At 42.2% G+C, this 23,981-nt stretch overlaps 1 long non-coding RNA gene across 1 annotated transcript; it reads right to left on the bottom strand.

Annotated features, from left to right (window-relative positions):
- Positions 1–563: 563 nt before the first annotated feature.
- On the bottom strand, positions 564–23,097 carry LOC116789195. The gene is made up of 3 exons (XR_004357936.1): positions 23,088–23,097; positions 9,225–9,229; positions 564–1,041 (listed from the first exon to the last, which is right to left on the bottom strand). It is a non-coding gene; the product is annotated as an uncharacterized LOC116789195 (long non-coding RNA).
- Between the last annotated feature and the right edge of the window lie 884 nt (positions 23,098–23,981).

Below are 23,981 nucleotides of genomic sequence, written 5' to 3'. Positions count from 1 at the left end.
AGTACTCTTCCTACCAGGAGGTTTTGTTAGTATCTTGGAAACACTCTTATTACTTTACTCTATTATGAGTAATGCCTAAACAAAAATATACTTTTTAATATTATTAGTTTCTCAATAATTCATAACATCTGCTGTCCAGGTCATAAACCGCATTCCATGCCCACACAAATCTCAGAATCCTTACAATTAGTCATCCTCTTAGCATTGGCATAGCTGTCTGGATATTAAATTCTTCCCTTCTGACTTGCAGCTCTATGATGTGATCACCTTAGTATCATTCATTAGTGATAATACTGTATGTCAACGATGTTTTGGGATGTTATGTGTCAATGTGTCTCCTCATCAGCGGAGATAACACAAATTTTTTATTTTTATACACATTATCTATGTAAACAAAAAAGAGGAATAATCAGGAAAAATGTATTTACAAACATATATTTAACAGAAAATTATTTGTACAAGATTCATAGCTTCTTCTAGTAAGTCTTGCTATAGTCTTTCTGCAGATCCTGCAGTAAAATCTCTAATACAGTTAACTAAAGATTTTATCAGAAGCATCCTAGCTGGGAGTCCTTCAAACACAGCTGATATTAGAAACTCCTATTTGGCACAAAGCAACCACCTGTCAATATTTCAATTACCACCCTCCCTGCCTGATCACACTTCAATTGTTTTCCAGTAATTATTATAATCATCCGTTGCAAGGGCAACCAGTTGTTTCAGGGTTTTAGGTGAGAGGCAAAGAACTGAAAAAAAAACCAAAAACCAAAACCCGCCCAGTCATTTGTACAGATCTTTCCTCGGGGCAGCTCCTTATTTGAACAGCTGCTGGTAAGGCACAAATCAATCTCAGAGCTAAGCCAAGCCTGGATGGTATGATGCATCCTGATTTCTTTGGGGGGGGGGGGAGGTGTTGTTGTTGTTGGTCCTAATTTGAGTCCTGCACATGACCAGCCGCTTTCCCTACTGGAAATAATTTCTCTAAATTAAAGGTTGCTGCAGTGTTTCAAGCCTGTCAAAGATCTCTCGTTGGACAGGATCCTTCAAAAAAAAAAAAAAAAGAGTAGGTGTCTCAAATCTTAGCCTCAAGAACCAGGTTTCACTTGATGAAAGGACTGAAAAATCTTTTGCCAAACAGGATTTTTTTTTTTCTGTTAGATTTCATGGGAAGAAAAGATTTCATCTTTTGTTTAATTTTACAGGAATAAATTGCTTGGATGGATTGTTATTTATGCAGATTTTTTTTTTCCAGGGGAAATAAAAAACCAACTGAAAATCATAACCTCTCTACTAACACTACAAAACTTCTGAAAATGTTCAAGCTGTGATGGAAGATAGTGCAAGGTAACCTAGAAATGCTGAATATTTCTCATTATGGTCTCTTACTATTTTGCACTAATTTCATGGCAATCTAAATTTGTTTGAATATGCAGAATTTCACTAAATCTATTTCTTCAGGCTGCTATGAGTTTTGAAGTGATGTTATAAATATTACTAGGAACAAAAATCTGAAAATCTATTGAAATCCACCAGGATTTTAGTGGAGCCAGGAATTTACATCTGAGGATAAAAATCCTATGGGGCAATATGCTGGATATTCTTACGCCATTCAACCCTGGTAATAATAATAATTTTTACACATGAAGAAGCCAGTGAGATTGTGATGCTAGTAATAAATAATATTGCTTTACAACAGAGAAGCAAAATGGGATAGGAGAAAGGCAGTGACTCTTACATCCTACAGTGTTTGCACCAAATCTAGCAACTGGAAAGTGCGGGGAAGATTTCAGCCCAATGTGGAGCTACAGCCCAAAAGCAAACCTCCACTTTGCTATGTAAGGAAGAGCACACTCAGTCATATGGAGAACGCTGCAGAGTCTTTGCAAAAAGCAGTAGAGAACCCTGTCTGCAAAGCGGACAGAGCTGTTCTTCCTCCCAGCTCAGAAGAGAAGTGAATCCTGCCGGCCAAGAGATGCCTGAGGAGCCAGGCTGTCAAAACAGTCCTCTGAAGAGAGAATGGAAAAATGGGGTCAGTTTTCAATGAGGCAAAAAGAGGAGCCATGAGAAAAGTAGCTAATAGAAGAATGAATGTATGAGAGAAATTACAGTGGGAAAGTCTCTTGTCTCCATCCGATAATAACCCAGAAAAAGAAAACTTTAAATTTTCTTAATAGGGAGGAGTATTGAACTAGAAAATGCAGAAATGTTTATTCTACACAATGTGCAGTCAGTTTGCAGAGCTCCCTGGTCTATTGCCAGGTCCCCAGGATGTTATGATACTTAGATTTATATGGATATAAAACATATCCAGAACAACCACAAGAGAGGATGATACAAATAAAGATCTCTTGGAGGAGAAATCAGGTCAACAGATAATTAGTAGAGCAGAGGAGGAGTTGTAATGCAATAAAGTTCTTCCCAGAAGCCTGTGGAAGGCAATCCCCGCCTGGCAAAGGAGCAGTTCTCCTGCCCAGGGAGAGCTGTCAGTCTGCTCTGGCTGGAGGATGCCTTGGAACCCTCCCTAGGGGCAGCAGCAGCACTTCTCTTGCCACTAACCTCTCCCCCAGCTCCTGAATCCCACCACCTTCCTCCTTGCTGTCAGGAGCATTTGCATGCTGAAATACTTGTAGTGTTTCTATCATCTCTTCCTACCTCCAGCCTCTGAAAGTGAAAGATCACCTTCACAGCTGGTAAGATTTAGGATGAGCTTGGTGCTTTGCCTGGAATTCTCTCCTGTGACAACCTTTTATCTTTCCAATATATACTTTGCCCTGAGACATAGTAGTAGAACTCTTCAACTGGTCTTTATCACCCCTACCCAGAGCTCAGCCTATTTCTTTATCTTGAATATCAGCAACATAAATGTCTTTTCTCCACTTTTCTCTTCCACTACTTGTATCACATCTCTCTGCTGCAGAAGCACATAAAGTAATTGTGTTTCCTTGTGTGGCTCCTGCCCCTCGTGAGTTACAAGTATTTAAAATCTGTTGCTCTGTCCTTGATGTTTGGGAGATCAGTTGTGAGGCCTATGGTTAGACGTGTGTATTGCCCATCATGGTCAAGGGAGAAATGGTTGTCCCAGTTTTCTGAGAGCTCTGAACCCAAACCAATGAGTTCACTGACCACAGAAAGTTATTTTTGGAAACTTATAGCTGGTACAGAGGATGGCTGGGAGCAGACCACCACTGACAGTATTTTTAACACATACCACCACTTGAAGTAGTCCTGTCCATGTCAGCTGCTGGTGTATGACTGGTTCCTGGCTTTTACCAAATGCTCTGCTTTGTGTCTTTTATGGGATTAGCCAAAAAACACTGGAAGTAGTGGCAGGATATTTTTGAAAAAAACTATGCATAAATGTCTATCTAGAAACATACATAAATGTTGAGGTCAGAACCTTTGTGGTGGCAGACCTTTGCAGAGCTGACTACAGGAAAAACGCTTTCACTCCAAGTTCTGCTGGCAATGCACAAACAGCACATGATAGTCTATAAACTTTTCATTTCCTCAGTTTATGTGGGGGTTTTTGAAATGCATATATTTGAAAAAATACAATTATATCAGTATTGTATTTATATCAGTTGACATATGAAATTCAAGTTTCCTTACCTAAATTGTGTAATTTTGTGAAGTGGTGTATTTAGCAGAAGTTGTTTAGGGTTATACCATTAATTTGTGAAGTTAAAGCACATCTTATGGTAAATAGGTTCCAACCTTTGTTGATTTGCAGCCTACAAATAGGCCATCAAAATGATTTACCATAATCCTTTTGTCATTTATCATAATAGCTTATAATTCACTCCTATTGCTGTCATTTTCCTCCTCTGTCATGCTACACTTCTCCACCTGACCTCTGCTCATCTACTTGTTACCTACTCTGAGCCATTTTAAAGTTTGCCTCTGCCTTTCTTCTGCTCGTTTGAGCTCCAGCTAAGTGACACTGCTCTGTTGAGCCATCCTTAGATTGTTCCTTCTATGATCGCTCCAAATTGGCTCATACTTTGGGCTAGTTACGATTTAAAATTAGGCACCCACTCAAGTGCTTTGCTGAACTTGGGTGTCCTTCATGTAATTCGACTTAATCTTTTCCCTGCCTCATAGGCTCCCCTCACTGCTTTGCGGTGATTAGTACCGTTCTCCTCTGATATAGGCTCTGCAAGCAATGTCAATTTTGCAGTTACATTTCCTGTTGAACTTGTGAGGAAAGGTCATTAACTTGTTGTCTGTGGTCTGTTCCTGGCTGCCAATGAACTGTTCCCCACAAACCAAGGGTCAAGAGTTGCTCTAATATACAGCTGATAAGCCCCTGTTCCAGCAGCTGCAATCTCCACACTTGTATGACACCATCAAGTACAAATGTACACCCGGTAGCAGGATAAGATGAGGTTTCAAGGACTGAAACTAATAGCTATTGCAAAAGCTATCAAAATTATATTAAAAGACACAGTATTGCTCTTTCTACTTAAGCCTTTCATCCAAGGATACCAGAGCACATTACAAACACCAAGCCGGGCACTTTCCACTAACGCTGCTTCACTCTCCAAGGTTTCCACCTTTAATGCCATCCATCTCTCCTACAGCTTTGATTTCTTCTCTCATCTTTTCCTCTACTCCATTTCTTCCAAAGCTTACATGCACTTTCTCTATTCCTGCACCCTTTGCAATAAAAATCCAGATTTCTATCACTATCTCTTGGCTTCTTATCCTCCCTGTCCACCACAGACCCTCCACCACTGTCCATTAACCTCAGCAGCACTCTGACCACCACCACTGCTGTTTGCAGATGCAGAGAGAGCATCTCTCTTTCCGTGTCCTGCCCTGTCAATCAAAGGAGCCCCTTGACCTGCTGCAGGTGCCAGTGGTCTCCACTGCCCCAGCCAAGGAGCTCCTGTCCTGTTGGGGGTGAGCAGGGGCCAAATGTCTACACCTATGGGTAAATCATTTTGCCCACTGTTAAGGGCAAGCAAATTTTCTTGTATAGTGGAGGTACCAAGATGCTCTGTAAGTGGTTCCTATAGCAACTGTATCCAGGTGAAAACTCATGCAAGAGCTCCCCTTCCCCCTTCCCTCTCCCCACCTCTCCTTTCTCTGTAGTGGTTTTTCATGGCAGGGGGTGAGCAAAAGGGATGATAACCAGGATGATTTAACTGCCTCAGTTGCCCACACAAACACACATCCAGTGCTGTCGCTAGGATCGTGTGTCCACGCAATCTCTTGGGCGGCTCATTGGCCAGTGGGGTGTCAGTGACCACGAATGATCGATATGTATGCACTGAGGAAACGCCTGCATTTTAAGGAAGGAGGGTATCAGATAATTCTTAAGGCATTGCAGAAGTGTTTATCTGACACCTTCATTCTATTGTACTTATCATCCAGGTCCTGCTCTGTGCCCAGCAACCCTGACATAAAAATTGCCACCTCCTTCCACAGCAAAATTATAATGGAGGGCTAAGCAAGGGAGTTAAAAGGGTTTCCTGGGTGCAAGAAAGGAAATTCTACAGAATAAGCTGCTACAGCATCCAAAAGGGGAAAATACAGATATCACCTCCCAGGTGGAAGGAAGGACAAGGCTGTGCCTGTGTGGAGAGCTTCACCTAGGACTTTATTCAGCCCTAATGGTGGGGAAATGGCCACACACTGTGGTCCCCTTTCAGGTCTGCTGTGCCCATCTTACCATGTGTGGGTGGAAAGGACTCTGAGTTATTCTGAATTCAACCAGCAAAACTGACTGTGTAAGTGTAGATCAGCATCCTCAGCCCTATAGCTAAGCTAGCTGGCTTTGCCAAAGAGACACTTAATGTGTGCCCAAGCCCTTTCTTTGGTATCACAGTTGCAGGATAATGTTCAGCAATATGGTATGGTAACAAACAGGTCTCGAGATGGGGGCACCATCAACAAAAAAACAAATTTCCCAGCCATGTTCAACAATTGGAAGAAATCTCATAGGTGACAACATAGCTTAGGCAGTACTGAGTTCAGCTTAGACAAAATTAGAAGCAAGAAAGAGATAACCCATTTGTTATCACACATCTCCTTTGCTGGCATCTTTGCACAGGTTATTTGACCTCAAGCTTTCCTCTCCAGACATAAGGGCTAGAAGTGTATTCTTCATTCACACAAAAAGTTAGTTATAAAATAGCCAGAGCAACAGGAGCTGTAAGTAGAATGGATTCATGGTCACAACAAGTACATAAAAATTGACAACACTGAATTTGGTTACATATCTAATCCTGATTGAACCAATATCCTATTGGTATCAGGGAGTTTCCAGAAGTCCAGAATAATTGCAATATAAGAGTGAAAAATTACAAGAAGCTACAAACCCCATCTATTTCAGTGTCATGTCCCATATTCAGAACTGAAGCTTCTCGGTATTTAGGTCTCTGTCATTCTTGGTAGATGCTGCTCACAGTAGCTATTTGATATTGGCAAATTACTGACATGGTCATATCCTCTGAGTAGTTGCTGAAAACTGTGAGCAGCCCCACAGCCAATGTTCAGGGTCAGATTTCCCTTTCCCTGCCGCACCAGCCTCCATTAAGACACAAATACAGCAGTGCAGGGCCTTATCCTGACCCACCAGATGTAGAGACCTGAGTTTCTTGCTCCTTGCTGTCAGCCTACACCTGCTCACACAGGCACAAGGGATGCCCAAAGGTGCTAGGATAGAGGTGCCAGCAGATATCCAGCGTGATGGTGGTCAGTCCTAGAAGGGGTCTGTCTCCTCTGTAGTGACACTTTGTGAACTAGCCTGTACAGCCAGAGGAGGGTCTTCCAAAACTATGTGCCAGCACCTTGTGCTCAAATCACACAGCCAGGCTATGGATTATCTGACTAATCCAGGATGAAGAGAAAAAGACTCTGTGTCAACACATTTATCACTTACCTCTTATGGGGAGAGGGATGGATTTTTTTCTGCTTTTCTACTCAGGGTTCCTTTCTTAGGTCCCAGTAAAGAACCTCTTCTAACTTTTTGCAACTTTAAGTAGACCATACCATATTGACCTGATGCACTGCATGGAATCACAAGATAATTTAGGATGCGAGAGATCTCAGGAAGTCTCAATTCAGCCTCCAGCTCTCCGCAAAGTCAGCTCTGAGATCAGGTGAGGTTGCTCAGAGCTTTATCCAGACAGATTTTTAAGCTGTCCTGGGATGAAGACTGCACTGGGAAACCTGCTCTAATGCTCGATTGAACCTCCTTGTCAAGGACTGGGAAGGAATTGACATTTTAGGGACCCTGGAAGCTTTGCAATCTGTAGTGTAGTATGTCTAGTGAGAGAAAATGTCTTATGGAAGGAGATCAAGAAGAGACCATGGAAAGGATACATAAAACTAGCTTAAAATAAATGGCAGTGGGTCTTATCTCTTTGAATCTGAAAAAAAAAAAAAAAAAGACCAGATACCTTTCCTTTGTACTCCTAAAGCCTGGTGCTCTAAATTCATAGTTTGCCATTGCACTGCTGAAATGCAGAGTCCTCTTGCTTCTGCTTGCAAGAGAAAACAAGGAGTGATTCTTTTTCTTCACTTAGAAAACTACAAGAGGGAAAATCTTGATCATAATCTGCAGAATATGTAAGGGAATTACTGAATGATTTTCAAAACTAGCTGAAAATAACTCCAAGTCTCTGCTGATCTGAACCGTGCTGTCAGCTCTCCCCAGGGACTGCCACCCTTGGGGTAATTGCAATATGTCATGTGTTGTTTGACATACTGTGGAACAGGAGGAGCAGTGCAGGCGCTGAAGACTGAGAAGCAAAAGCCCTAGACAAGCAAAAGGCAAGGTTCTGTGTTTTTTTTAAGGAATCCAAAAATAAAAGCCAGAAAAATTATTCTGAAAATACCTGAAGACATGTGAAGAGGTGTGGCCTGGCATCTCCAGCCTTTCTTTTAACACGCTCATTTCTCTGCTACGCTTCATTGTACCCACTGACAATGTGCCTGCTGCCTGCCTCATTGCTTCAAATTAATTTTTAATGCAAAAGATGTTGCAGCAATGGAGACACAATGATGAACCCGTTGCTGTCACAAAGTGAGGGACAGCTCTCCAAGTATGGTTTTACAGGCCACGCTTAGTAGACTCATACTACGGCTGAATAGTAGAGTTAGTAGAGCCATACTATGGCTGTAGAGTCCTGACACCAGATACAATCCAAGTAAAATCAAGAAGCAATCTCCAGGTGCAGCAAGAAAAATGAGACAGCAGTAAGCAAATGGTCTGGGACTCTCACTTTGTTGTAACTACAGCACTGAATATCCCAGACCTGTGCTGACCTTCATGTGAGCCAAAAGCCCCATGACTGCTGTGACCCAAAAGGAGCCAGTACAACCTCATCCTACATGTCACCAAGCTCTGCCCTGTGACTCTTGCCAAAGTTGGTGCCTTGAGAAGGCAAAGCAAAAGAGAAGCATCTTTTTTTTTTTTTATGCAGGTTTATGGCTAAGACAAGAAATTGAGACAGCAATCAAATGCCATTGGGAACAAATGTTCTTCTGACAATGATGTATTTATCTAGACTTCCCAGCTCTCAGCCAAGGTAGGAATACATGGCTGCATGTGGGAATTGTCAGGGTGGGAAGGTTACAAGCTTTCCACCTAGAAAAATATGCTGGTACCGTTTTCTATTTATGTGGGACTAGCAAAGGGAGGGCTGGTGCAAGAGGTGAAGGGGGCTCTCGGGAAATAGAAAACAGCAGGAGAGCTGGATTTTCTTTGCTATGCTATGCAAATAAAGCAAGTGAACATGACTCTGAAACTGAGCTGATAAATCTGATTCTCATTTCTCGAGAATGCTCCTTTTTACCAACCTGACAATATATACATGCATTACAGTGGAGACAAATTATTTTCTGCAAATGAAAGTCTTGCTGATTCAGTTTTATAATTTACCTGCCACCTTACCACCAACACATGATTGTTTGACAATTGAATAATGCTTAGAGATGTGCAAATAAATGCAAAAAACCATGTCAAAACTCCCAAAATTGAGGGATCAGAATTTTTTTTTCACATGTAGCAGCCAAGCTGGTGCCACCAGGTTCATTCCACACAGCAGTGGTTAGTAACAAACACTGCATTACAAGAAGAAGGAATAACCTGAGCCTTGGCAAACTGTGTGCCTGTGAGAGGAGCAAAATTTGGATTCAGCCGCACTGGAAGCCTGCCATAGCTTAGGGAAAATGTGTGTGAAATGGCTGGAATCAAGAAAGAGCCTTTAATGAACCTCGGCTTTTCAACACATGTTTTTGGCTTTGGAGCTGAGTAACTTTATCGACTCTGAAGAATATACATAATCATTTCGACACAGGGAGAGCAGAGAGTGAGAAATTACCGTAAGTGCAGCCAAACATTTGCTATTTCTGGGCAGTGGGCTGTGAATTTTTCCTAAGCTGCTGGGAACTGATCAGGGAGACATTTTCTGCATGATACAGAGCCTGTGTTGGTGTTTGCTCAGTACGCTGGGAACAAAAGTCCTGTTGACTTTCCAGCCACAGTGCTGGAGATTCCTGCATCACCACAAGACAGCCTCATGTTCACAAAGGGCAGATCATCATGGTTTCTCACTGAGCTGTTGCATTTGCTGGCCCTCACTTAGTACTGGTAAATCAGTAATGTTTTTTTTGTTTCCAGATGTCTTTTAGCATTGTTGTGATATTCTTATTCAGTTCTCTTCCATCAAATCTGTCTCCTCTGGATTGAAAGGTTTTATTCTGCTGCATACCCATGTAACAACATCTTCTGACAGCAGAAAAACTGGAGAGGTTTGGGCTGAAATATCTGCTGCAGCCACCAGCCATCAGTCCTTATTAATGAGTGAGCACTGAGCAGATGACTCAAAATTCCTCCTTGATTTTGCTTCCCACCACGGAAGTCAACTGTAGTCTTCAGCTTTCCATCAGGCCTGGCTCTCAGCCAGCATCACAATCACTGCTCCAGCGGACCGATGGCTCACCTGCCTGGGGATGTTGGAAGTTCACACCCTGTACTTGCATTGCTGGCAGGGCCCACTGTAGCAGCTCCTCAGAGAAGGGCTTGGCTCAGCAGCACAGCACCACCTTCATTGGAGATGGTGGGACATGCAGGTGCGTGTCTCAGTGGAGGACATGTTGTCTGGCCAAATTTTCCGTGACCAAATTTTCTGTCACTTCAGGCTCAGAGCTTGCCTGAGCACGTTGCCTCTGACCAGACTTCTTCCTAGGGTATTTGTGTGATTCTTGGTTGTTTTGGCAACTACCACAGAGACCTGCCTTCAGAAGTGGCTGTCATACACTTCAGCTGATATTAGAGAGAAGTGAGGATCTAAAATAAAAGACATCCAAATTTTAACCTTAGTTTTTGATTTTCATGTGGCATCCTTTTAATTTCCAATTGCCTTTTCTCTCCTTAGTTTACTCTGACATCATCAGCAGAAATGCCAAACATCACAAGACAAATCGTTCTCCTGGTAGTTCAAGCCCAGAGAGCAAGACAAAATGCTGGAAATATGGCAAGGAATCTGCACTATGGCATATTCACAAATTAAGCATCCCTCTTTCAAAAGACTGTTTTCCTTCTGCCATAGAAAAGTTCTTATTTTCCAGTGTCAGTTGTCCTGACTACAAGTTTTGACCTGGATTCAACACATCAAGTCTACAGAAAAACCCACACAGTTCTTTATATCCAGCTTCAAGCTGGATATCCAGCTCCAAGCTGCATCACATACAAATCAATTGCAAATCAATTAGCAAAAATTTGGTGTGGAGCTTTCAATTGTTTTAGGGGAAAATTTGTTTGATTTAAACAATTCAAAGAGCATGGGAATAATTTAGATGTTTTTAGGAAGCATAGGTATTTGGGAAGATTACCTAATGCAAAGGAGCCTCAAAAGTTTCTGAATTCTCAGCCATTATGAGAAACTATGGTTCCTTCTCATAAAAGTACAGTTGTTAACAAAAATCAATGATAAAGCAACAATATTCTTGGCAGAATATAGTATAAACCAAAATGGTGCATGTACTAGCAGCTACCCATTTCATGGGCAAGTTTTCTACAAACTGTAAGGACAGTCTTTGGCTCAGATAAAATATTTATTAATAAATAAATCGTTGTTGTAGAGTTTCAGCCCCCCATTGAACCTGGACTCAGTTGCACAAGGCTTACTGGGCCTTTTCTTTACCATCCTCTATAGTGCAGGTTTGTATTTGTGTAAATTAGGTTTTCTTTGTGAAAACAGGACTGTTGTACAACTAGACTTTATTGGGAGTCAACCTTTACCTGCTAGATTAAATAGCAGGTCTGCTTTACAAAGTACACTTTGCAAATGTCTTTACATATGGAAAAATAGTTTCTCGTGTCTATAAGAAACTCTGATGTGACAGAAGACCCAGAGTACAGAAGGCACTACCAGTCCTAAGATTAAGGATAATTGACTACAGTTTGATATTCAGGTTTTTTGTTGAATGATACCCTAAGTACCTTATAGTTGCAATTGTATTCTGCAAGCAAACTACAGAAAGCTTTAGTCTTTCAAAGTAATTTTAATGGAAATTATTTCAATTCTTCAAGAAATTAAATGCAACAGAAATTAAATTTTTACCCCCTGAGCTCATGGATCATACAAAGGTTCACGACTGTGGTTTTGATAAATAATCATAGTAATGCCAAATGTTAAAGTATCTTTTAAACTACCCAGAATAGACAACATTGCAAGTACTTGGTAAGTACAGCACAAAGGACATATTCTCTGCTCTTCATCTGAAATACGAAAGCTATTTAGTACTTTGCAAAACATGTTAAATGGAGTTTGCTCTCTCTTGGAGATAGCTATTTTTTCTTCGCTCTGTGCAGGTGGAATGTTTGAAAATTGCACAAGACAGGCAATTTTGGAACTTCAACTTGGAGGACCAAATGTTAGCAAATCATTCTGAATGAATTGGAAGTTTAAGGCTGCAATGTTATTCTGTGTGACAGTGGATGCATTTTCTTTTTCCCCTATTTACATATTCACAGTCAGAAACGCATGGTAGTTATTGTGTAAAAGGGTCTATTTAGGAAGAAAAGGCAGGTACCATTTATGAAAGCTGTTTGTCAAAGAGTATATATAAACAACAAAGTGTACAATGAAGCTTTGCCCAGGAATGTTTGTAGGAGGAAGCAGAGCTGGACAGCTAAGAGAGACAAAACAGAAAAAAAAAAGAGATGGTCAGGCCTTCACAGGGGGCTGCTGTGCTCCTGTGGGTCAGGATGCAGTAGAAAACCACTCATTGTTTAGAAGGTGAAATAGATCATCCCTGTTTCTCAACAAGTCCACACTGCATTTACACAGAAAAGCAATAAGCATTTTGGTGAGCACAAAACATCCCATCTATGGGGTACCTTTCTGTTCCCATTACATCTCTGTGGAGATCTCAGGCCAGGAAGGAGTTACAGTTGTGGTGACACTATAATTTGCGCAACTGAGACGTTATTTTAGGTAGAGGGTTGTGACTGTCATCAGTTCATTCTCAATGACGTTTTTACTCCTAGCTTTCCCACACAACCGGCTCTGCTGCTTTTGGGAAACTCCCTGATGCTCCTCTGAGTGAAACATCCAACTATTTCCACCGGCTCATGTGAGGAGGGCTGGTCTCCACACCTTGGTGGCTCAAGCATGAAACTGTGGATTGTTACTATAAAGTGACAGGACAGGATAAAAATTATTTAGCTAGGTGTTTTAGTGGGAGACTCTTCTTTTAATGAAGGTTTTGCTTTGCTACCAGTAAATTATAGTAACGATGGCAGAAACTGCTTAACCACCCAAGAAAGAGCACTGCATTGGCTCTGAGCTACAGCTTACCCAATTCAGCACCCAGTGGAGTGTGCTACAAATCCAGTCTCTACCTGGGGACCTCTCCTGTAGATACCATCATGGCATCAAGACCACACCAGCTACTCAAGGGTGACAGAAACAGCAATGAAAAGGATACCACAACTTTGAGGTCAAAATCTAATCTTAAAAGAGTCAAGAAGTGTTATCGATGGAGGCAGGTGGTGTATTTTCCCACCACCAGCTATATAGGTCTCTAATAAAAGGTCTAGTAAGGATCACTGCCAGAAGTAAACACGGATATCTGTGTGTAGGATTACCTGTGTTTCCTCTAGCAGTGTTGCTTGTTTATTTCAGCTTCTTCTTTCCAGCATCTGAACAAGCACAGTTTGCCATCCTGCTAGAGCCACAGACTGTTCACTCTTCTAGTTAAAAGTGAGCTGGCTTCAGCAAAGTCCCACATGTTCTCTGCAAAACTATACTTAATATCCAGAGCATTAAACAAATTGGTCTGTGTGAGCTTTGGAAGAAAAGGCATTTGAGTTTGAATGCAGAGGGCAGTCCTGGATAAAACTGGGGTCTCCGCTCATACAGAGTCACATCTGTGATAATCGGAGCTGAAAGGGAAAATTTAACCTCTGGGGTTGATGGAGACCAAAGTGATGAAAGGATTTTTTAGATGTGAAAAGACGGATCAAGAGTTTTACTAAATCCTAGGTCGGAGGGAAGGTTGCAAATTGCCTTTTCTCTGAATCTGGGACATTTCAGGCTGAAGCAGGTGTGCCTCACATCTTGAACATTTCACATGTGTTCATTTCATTCCCTCTTTTCAATTCTCATTCCCTCATATTTTATTTACTTGTTTCTTCCAACAGTATGATAGCACAAAACAGCCAAGCTATAAAGCTTCTCTCTAAATGCCTGATTTAAATAAAGCATCCATTAATTTTGCACCAATAGTGGTATAACATAAAACAGTACATTATTTTTCAGAATCTGGTTCTGCAAACATTAGACCGTTTGACTAAAATATTCCTAATGTATAAATAAAGTCACTCTTGTGCATTAGTGTTTTTGGGCTCAAAGCTTTAATGTGCTATTTTAAAGCACAAATATTTTCCAAGGTGAAAAATATAAATGCTACTGTATTTAAGTCTTCAGTGAAATGAAGCACAAAAAAAAAATAGTGATGAAGGCTTTTCTTCCCATTAAAGGACTTTTACCAATTTTAACAGAACATCCCTAATATATACCTAGAATATTATGTGTATACTAGGTTGTTATTCTGTAATTGGTTTGGTTGATTACAATGATTACACTAAGCTGGCACAATAGTAGAACTACTTGGTGAAAGTACTTCTGCAGAGCCCACAGAAATCTGCTCACTGGAGACCACACTGTGTTTTTGGAAGTCAGAAATTCAGATTTACAAGAATTGCAGATTTTTAACATTGTTTAAATTTCATTCAAAAATAAAACTGACTATTTTCCAAGTGCTTCTTAAAATAAAATTGCAAAACCTTTTCCTCTGGATTGAGATATTCTTTTTGCCAAACATTAAGAGATAGTGATATATCTTGTATGGGCTAATCCAAGAACTGGTGTTTTCAAAACACATTAAAGAAGCAATGCTTTGCTCTTTACATGGGAAATGGGAGATGTTTGACACCACCAAACTTGCCTGTGATTTGGATAGAGCATTGAAATGGTGATCCTCTTTGCTGGCACTGTGCTCTTCCACAGAGAGTGTTTGTTGCCCAGCTTTAGATGTGCATTTTGGCAACTGTCACTAGGAGGAAGGAGCAAGAGGTGAGTTCACACCAGCAGTGCCCACCGCCTGTGCAAGGAGCACACCTGAGCATCTCTGCAGTTGGACATCCTTGTCACACATAGATGCAAACACCTGCACACAGCTGAACGTTGTCAGTGCGGGGCAGGACTGCCTTCACAGGCTCAGCCTCTCCTGTCTCCACTGCAAGCAGGGCAGTGGGTCCCCAGCAGGGACTGCAGGGTCCCAGCATTGCACATATCTGAGGACAGGAATCAGGTCTTCCTTGCGACCCCTTGTGCAGAGGACGAGATGGCCGCCAGCCTCAGAGGGAAGGATTTACTTGGCCAGAATTACAAAATCCCAGCATCTTGGCCCTTTGTACAAAGAAGGAAGTAACGCTGCTTCCCAACACACATGCCCACTCTGGCATCAAGGGCAGCTCACTAATGGATGGTGAAGCTGTCACGAAAACCTCATCATCCTCCCCATGGGGCTCCCTTCATGTGTGAGGGCATTGCATCCCTTTTTAAGGACTGAATGGCTGGCCACTGTGTCCCCCAGATGCATGCTGCCAATGGGTTCATGTCAGCAAGGGAGAGAAACACCCCCATGCCATTGTGAGGAGTGTTAATTTGTTTTTAGCAAGCAATGATTACCCTTAATGTTTTCCAAGAAAGGAAATGAACCTCCAATTAATTATGACACTTGATTAGGTTACTTAAATTGCTGAATTTCCAGCAAAATCAGCAGTGCCAACTTGCTGACACCATGTGTGTGATTCCATGGCCCTTAAAGTAATGCAGCTCTGGACACTTCCTATTTTATGGACATTCCCTTTGCTGTTACTCAACAGTACTAGGAGTGTGGATTTCCACCTTATGACTTCACAACCTTATTTGAGCATTGCTCTGATGATCACCCAGTGATTTTTGGGCAGATTTTATTTCTTTGAAGTGTTAATGCATTCCCGATGAAAATAAACACAGGCCTGTGATTGAAATATTGCCTTTGCTCAGTTTTATTTCAATTGAAACAGAAATGCAACTTCAAAGTCATCAAAGCAAAGGGTGACTATGCAAGGGAGAATTGGCCTCTGATAACATGAAAGACTTTAATAGGAATTTCTACTGATCATTAATAGCATGTAATTCATTTATTTGCAAATTCTAAGAGTGTCAGTAGTAGTAGTTAAGTGGAATATTGAAAATGGTGTACTGTGTTGTGATAGTGCTAACTCTGCTGAAAATGCAATGTCTGTTCTTCTCCCCAGTCCACTGCCTTCGTTCCCCCTGAGGTGACAGCTGAAGGGAGCCTGCAGTTCCCCTCTACTGTTTGGTGTCCTGGAGCTCTGTGCACCTTCCTCCAGCCCAACACCCCTCTCCGTATTTTGCCCCATTTATGAGCAGGGGATAGTTTTTAATTTGCACACTAGAAAGAAAAAAGTCTGTGGGCAACTACATCTACCGAATTCCCTGATGGAGGTGGAAGGACAGATGGCAGATTGGAAGACACAGGGCCCACAGGAGATGTAACAAAATATGGGCCCATCTGGGTTGTACTGAGATCAAACCTCCTGTGGTCTGTAACCCTCTTAAAAGACAACTCTGGCAAACTGAGCAAGACTGTTTTGGCAGGGAAAAGCAGAGAATTAGGTATCTTTTATGAGAAGGTACAAATTTCAGATACATAAGTGTTGGGTGATTGAAAATAGTGAGAACAATGTTGCTATAAATTCAGCAAACTTTACCAGATAAAAATGACCAACAGGGTCTCAGACTGTGAATTTCTTAAAATAGCAGAAATATTCCTCAACAGGTGGTGTGAGATTTTAAGAAAAAAAAAAAAAAGGAAAAAAAAAAGGGAATTTTCATTCATTACCATTTCCTCAGCATAAACCAACAAGCTCCTGAAATTCTGCATGACAAGTGACAAAGACGCTGCCTGGCAAATCACCAGTGGGTCTGGCTGCCACTTCTACACCCAGATCACAGACTCTGCACCGGTGGGTTTGTCCACCCAGCTACTCCCTGCCATTGGATAAGGAGCTGTCAGTAACCCCCGTAGTGTCCCACTCTCTTCTGCATTTATTCTGATCTCAGATCTGAAACCTCTAGCTCAATATAATACATTCCCAAAGAGACTCTTGGCTTCAGGAACTAAAGATTTTCTGAAAAACAATACTTTCTGTCCTGAGACATTGTGGCTAAGGTCACAGGGTGTGCTCAGGTGGGGACATGCAACATCTTGCACAATGAGGTGTCCTTGGAAAACCAGCAACTATTTCCAACATTTCAAAGCAAGTAAAACCAGAACACCCTCCTGGAGGAGGAGTATCTACACATGGGAAGGTTTCTTCCCAAAGGACATCCAACTGGTATTTTGCCATCACTTTCTAAAACAGATATGTTGACACACAGAGAGGCACAGCCCAGGCCCTGGTGCCATTCTGCATACCAGACACTGGCAAAACATGGCACTCAGGCATGGGGATTGGGTGCAAGCATTCATCCTGATGCAATATGTACCTCCCTGGGGAACAATGCATCCTCCTTTGTCCCTGTGGTGGCCACAGCCTGAATTCAACATTTCTTACTCTCTTCAACTCAGTGGCTGTTGTGGGTTTTACCTCTTCTGCATTTTCTCATCTCTCTTGCTGTCTCTACAATTACATTTTTCTTTCCTTCTATGTTTTTCCAAACTCACTAACACAGTATTTGACTTATCCCCTCCCAAACTAACCAATATCTTTGTTTTCAAGATTTTCCAGCAATAGGTTGAATAGGTTAAACTCCTTTCATGAACGTTGGGGCAGTTTCTCCAATCACTTGAAGCTTCAGTAAGAGCAATCAGTGATGGCAAAGCTGATGCTGAAGTGCCTCAGATGATCACTGTTGCTTATCACTCATCATAGCTATAAAAGTCACCAGCTTGCACCATGGAGATATACTGATATGAAGGCAAAAATGCTTCTCCATGACCATTTCCCCACTCAAAACAGAACACCTGTGTCTACCTGCTAGCAGCACTAGTGGCATGTCTCTGAGGGGAAGATTTTGCTTTAGGGATACTCCTCCCAGACTCTCCCTCCCAGGAGCTGGCACCTCTGGGTGAGACCCTCTTACAGTTGCTTTTCAGGCATGTGGGACCTTCACTATATTAAGGTGGTTTTGTCCTGTGACACCTCAGTGCTACATTGTCAATATGCACAATGTTCTTGCTGTCAGGAATCTCTCTTGAGTCAGTTCATGGTTCTTCCCTGATTCCTTCTCCTGTTTTCAAAACCTTTGTGGAAATGGCAAAGATGAGATCAGCATGAGACTTTTACCTACTGGAACTGGCTTCAGCAAAGCTAAGGACGAAGCTCCCTGAATGCTCTTGTTAATATGACTTCCTAGGGGAAAAATCACTTCTATGTTCCCAATTTACGTAGCTGAAGCTCACGATATGGTTCCAACAGGATGGATTTCAGCCACTGGACTCCAACCACTGCCCCTTGGAAATATCAAATATTTGAGAATCTGTACACCTTTCTCAGTATTTTGAAAGTTTGTAAGAAGTTTGAACCTAGTTAAGATCTTTTATTTAAATCTCTGTCTTTGCAGTCTTCAGAGGGAGGAGTGAAAGGAGACCCATGCCTCTTACACACAGAAGGACCCAGTGGTCCAGTCGTGCCAGGGGACCAGCTCCATACACACCACGAACAACCTTGCGGTGATTCCTCGAGTCCATGGCTGCAACCATTTTACCCCATGTTCTCAAGCTCCAGGTTCTGATCCCACATCAGTGTGAAAGTGACAAACACCCTTTGACAACAATGAAGTTAAAGCAGGAGGAGACAAAGACCTGGGAGGCAGACTGCCTGATTCAGTGTCTTCTGTCATGGAAAAGGTTAGAGATGGTTCAACACGAACTCATGCTGCACACCAGTAATGCACAGCAAAAATCACTGCACTGCTGAACAGAAGGAAAACAGAAAAGCTGTGGTGAGGAAGGACTGAACCACTGGTCTGCACTTATCCCCTTTAACATATCCATATTTCCATACTGCCACTCCTGCATTGCACCTACATCATCTCTCTCACAAAGCATCAAAAGGAATCTTGATTACCAGTTCCATGGTGGGCAGACTGCTGCATCTGAGGGAGAAAAATCTTTCACTGGCTCAATTCAGAACCTGCTGTAAAAATGTACAGCATGAATTAGTCTAACTTGAGCCTCCAGTCTCTCAGTCTTGTTCTGCCTTTATAGTAAGGTTAAAAAACCATCTCCTTATGGGACAATTTTCTTCTCCACAGAGGAACTTGAGAACTGGAGTTATATCACCACTGAACTGTCTCCTAGGTGAAACAAACTTACCAAGTTCCCTATGTCTTTCAGGTATGCTTTTCAGGTTAGGAAGTACACAGTATGTTCTTCAGGTTAGGAAGAGAGCCCACTTCACATTAGCCTTTTCAATCCAGATGCAACCTGGATCCAGTCCATTTTATCCACTGAAGCTGAACCAGAATGTCCCTTGTTTCATCCTAACTTCTTCACCCAGGAGACTCCTCTTTCCTTTCTTCTGCCTGATCCCAAACATCCACTATTTGTGCTGTTTCACCGGTGGCCGTCACAACCCATTCCATCCTCTCTTGCAGTGTATGTATCCTGTGCATTGTTTTGGTCTCACTGAGAGTCTCAGGGTAGGAAGGCCATGGCTGATGTTGTGTTTCCAAAAGCACCATGCATGCCTGTTGTGACAGAAAGTTGCTGCTAAAGGGAGTGTTTTCACAATAAACAATGCAACTGCAAGCTCCAGATATCTGTATAACATGAAAGTTATTTTTAAGAAAAACAGCAATTTCTAAATATTCCATTAGAACCACAAAAAAAAAAAAAGCCGATTTATAATTGTAATATATATATTCTATTTAAGATGAGTCACACAGTTCCTGCAGCTCCATCAAGTTGCAATCAAATCTGTAGCCATTGCTTTTATAATTACTCTTTAAACTGCTATAATTCCTCTAAGGCTGGCTTAGCCCATTCCAGACCCTCTTTGTGGTACAGACAGCAAGCACCTACAAAGGCGAACAGACAGGCTCTAATGAGGCAAGCTTCACCCTAGTAATGTCCGAAAACGGCATCCTTGAAAAGATGTACAGCACTAATGTAATCTTACTGATGCTCACAGGCAATGAAACATTATTTTGCTCTCTCTTCTAATGGACATTGATCATAGAGTAGCAGAGCAAGGAACAGAATCCAACGCACATTTTTGTGAAATCCCTTAAATTTCTTAGCAGCTAATACTTCATCTGTGAAATGTCAAGTCAGAGGCTTGGAGAAAGTCACATTCCTAGGCTGAAGCCAAGGCTCCCTGTAGGCAACACACAGTAGCACCCATCTCGCAGCCATATCTGCACAGCCCATTTCTCTTCTGAGGTACCAGGGATCAGCTGCAGCCAGAACCTGGCTCTGAAAAGACTGAAGAGCCACATCTGGTTGCAGCACTGAGTGCTCAGAGGCTTGGCCCTGCATCAGGAAACTCAGTGAACTGAGGTCATACCTATTGGATGAGGTCTGCTTTGTATAGCACCCTCTACATTTTTAATATTCACCAGAAAAAAAAAAAAAGTAATATACCCTAAAAAGCCACTGAAGCAACACCCTTGAAATGGATCCATCTACACCACTGGTTATATTAGGGGTCTGGCATTTCACATGTATACTTTGGAGCGAATTGCTCTTTACAGCGATTAAAAATGTGGTGTGCTCTCATACCCTCTCAGATGCTGCTTTCTGTTTAGGAGGGATTTTTACTCTTTCCCATGTTAATCTTCAGAGGGAAAAAGGGTGGGTTTTTACATTGCCTCTTGCTGCCATGGTCTTCCATTTGCCCTGATGACCTTCTGGGATCCTCCTCCATGGCAAACTGCCAGCCAAGAAGAAAAGTGCTTGGGTCTCAGCTCTGCCAGTTCAAGCACCAGCTCCCACTCACCTGAATTGAGGGCACAGCAGGCAGCTTGGGAAGGGAGGAGAAAAGCAAACATCTTAAATACTTCAGAGTAAGATTGATCAAACTCTTCTTCTAGAGCTTATGTATCTTTCTGCATTTCTGACCTGAACCAGATCTCTTTGACGTAAGAAAGCTCTACTGAGCTAAGCACAAACAGAATCATTACATCTTTGTTTTCTTGATATGCTGGCACCACCCAGCCACCCCAATGCTTTCCCTGATAGTAGTGCCTGTATAGCAACAGTTCATCACTCAAGTCTTGAAAAACAAGGTCCCAATGTTACTGCCAGGTGGAGAGTATCACTGAACAGCCCAGTGACTGGGAGAATTCCTTGTTTTAATCTTTGTGGATGTTAGAGGCTTGCCTTGTATATTCCACTGCATCCTATTTAGACACTGCAAACCAATACTAAGAGGAAGGGAAATGCAGCCTGTCACTCACCCTCCTCAGCTGCCCTATCTCACCTTTTACATCTCACAGATTACCAGCTCCCTCGGGAAGGAAGGGCTTTTACTTATTTTATTCCTTCTCATGGCAGGAGGAACCCATGGCAGGAGCATTGGCAGGGATGGTTTCACCTCCTGGGTGAGTCACCGAACTGCCCTGCAACCATCAGGTGCTATGTAAGTCCAGACCAGTGCCTGTTCCTTTTCATTAAGAGCCTTGAGCTCACTGCAGGAAAGATGAAAAGGGCTGGTCATTATCCATTACATGTGACCCATTCACTTGCTGATGGGATGGTTTTCATCTCCCTGCCCTGCCTGCAGGCAAGCATCCCCCAATACCCTAATCTGCTTTTTTTGTTCTCCACCATTTATTTTCCTAGGAGCCTTGTCAATAGTGGCTCCCTTCCCTTCCCATGCCTCCCAGCACTGCAGATTCAGAAGCCTTAAAGGGTTCCAGCTCACGCTAACAAATTCCAGAAAGTCTGACCGTTTATTATGAAGGCAGTGAAGGAAGGATTTGAGACAAGCACAATGTAATAAGAGAGCTGGGGAGATGCAGAGCACAGACACAGCTTGGAAGCGCTCAAAGGTGAACTGGAAGGGGAGGTGGGGGCATTTGGAAGCCCATTAAATGAGGACTTATCATCCGATTTATGCAAATCACTTTAAATGCCTTCATTTATTAAAAGTACTAAGCTACATTACTGTTTGCCTTTGGTCCCTTAATTTGGTTGCTAATGTCTAAAACAACTGTTGAAATTAATTTGAAATTAATGTTCCTATATAATTACTTAATGAATCTCACATTCACTGCCCTTAGTTCTCGGCTAGATCTCAACAAAGGATCTCACACCCCACATGTAAGAGGCTGGAATACTGATTGCGATTTTAAAATGGTTGCTAAATTATAGTTTGCAAATATTTTACATTTATATCACACACTTCATCTTGAAGGATCTCACTGTGTTTGAAATGTTACATAACATTTATTCTTTAGTAAAATTCCATCACAGAAACTTTCTGGGCATCAATCTTCTTACTTCCCTGCATGTCTTGAAATTAAATCAAATTTAGCTGTATCATTATGCAAACACAAAATCATACCTGCATTAAAAGATTATTATTAGGTCTGTAAAGTCAGACAGTTAAAAGATAAGAAATGCTGGAACTGTAACTCTGTGCAATATAAATTCCTTTTTCCATACATATGTATTTTCATAGTCTTTAATTTTATGATCATTATTTTCCTACATGCACCCTATCCCTCGGGGGACTTATTAATCCTTATTAGTGTTCAAGAAAAAACAGGATAAGAAAAAATAAGGTTCAAGAAAAAGCTAGCAGGCAAAGGTATCCACTTGTGGAGTCCTTGCCTCATTCTTTACAGAAGCTGCAAAGGTTAGAATGTGTGTTCTTCATTTTCTGGGTGGCTGACTTGGTACCCCATAAATCCTGATCCTTAGAAATGCTGAATATGCACAGCAGTAACTGAAGCTAAAGAAACATTTGAATGAGCAGAGCATTTCACATACTACCAAACCCAGCGAAAGACGAGGTCCTGGGGTCTCACACCAAGCACTTAAAATTACTGTACACTATAAAAGGGGGAAACACTTCTCCCTTTCCCAGGGATGGTGGAAAATGTATTAGAGCGTTTGCAAAACAGACGGATTGCTGCAGTATGGGGACCCACACTTACTCGTTCTGTACAGCACAGTGTGGACACAGTTCAGGAAGTGGGGAACAGGACACACTGTGACCCTAGAGCAGAAGTATGTGGGGAAGCTGTTGGTGCTGTTGAGCAAGCTAGCAGAGAGGGAGGGCCAGAGGAAGGCTATTATGAAACAAAAGAGCTCAACTGAAGGCTTTCCAGAGGCCTTACTTTGGACTGCTCACTATTTTTTGTGCTTATTTGTGACTTTGCATTTCTTATGTGTGTGTGGTTTCTTAAGGACCAAGGCAAAGCAAAAGCATCAAGTTCATTGGCAATAAGGAACATTCCAGAGCTTTCCTCCAAGTTAGTTGAACAGTGCTTTGCCTTGAGACATCCTCAGCATCTAGGTCAGAGCAAGCCAACCTTTCCCACACTGCAGAACACCCTCTCCTTCATGTAGAGGAGAGCTGCGGACATGTGCCACATATCCCAGCATGGCTCAGACTAAAGATACTGGCCAAGAGTCCCACCGCTTGGCTGAGAGGAGGATAGGTCCCCAAACACAGGGTGACATCAACCTAAATCTGCTTCCCAAAACAGTGAACAGAGACTACTCAGCAGCCCACACCCAGCCATCGCCACACCCCCCCTCATACATCCTACTTCCTTAACTAGAAGGCCCAACCTCTTCTTCGCTCAGATCTTCGCCAAATTTCTTTCTTCACCACGTTCCCACCCTTGCCAGGCTGCAGATCTTCCTTCCCAACTCCTTGTCCTCGCTTAGTGTGTCCTCCCTCACAACCCCAAAGCATTCCTATCTCCCACACTTCATGCATTCCTCTGCTAATAGGGATCACTGGAACACCTCCAAAGGAAACCTCTCAGCATGGCCAGTCTAAAAACCTCTTCTCATATGGGAAGATTAGATCCTTCTAAGGTTGAACAACAGGTACATTAGGGTGAATTGCTACAGTGACATCCTGGCCAACCACCTCAACTTCCTTCTAAAACACCAGGTTTCAGATCATAACCCAGCAGCTGAAGGCTGTTACTGCAAGAGCACAGAGCCACCAGGCTACCTCAGCCTAGGCTTTCCTTCCAATTCTGCTTTTGTGAAAAAAGCAGAAAAAGATACTAACACAACTGTGGCTCAGCAAAAACAAAGATTTCTTTAGGCAAAGATGCTTTTCCACCTCCATGGCTTCCTCCTGCTGCTAGCAATTGATGAGACAGGGCTGCTTTAGTAAAGTTTCCAAAATCCTGTAATGGAAAGCAGCTGTCCCTCTCCAGACTGCACCAGACATCTCCGTAATTATTTTGTCATCC

The sequence above is a fragment of the Chiroxiphia lanceolata genome, chromosome 1 (assembly GCF_009829145.1).
Source record: "Chiroxiphia lanceolata isolate bChiLan1 chromosome 1, bChiLan1.pri, whole genome shotgun sequence".
Classification (NCBI taxonomy): domain Eukaryota; kingdom Metazoa; phylum Chordata; class Aves; order Passeriformes; family Pipridae; genus Chiroxiphia; species Chiroxiphia lanceolata.
Note: the sequence above shows the minus strand (reverse complement) of the source record. Positions and strands in the feature narration are given on the sequence as shown.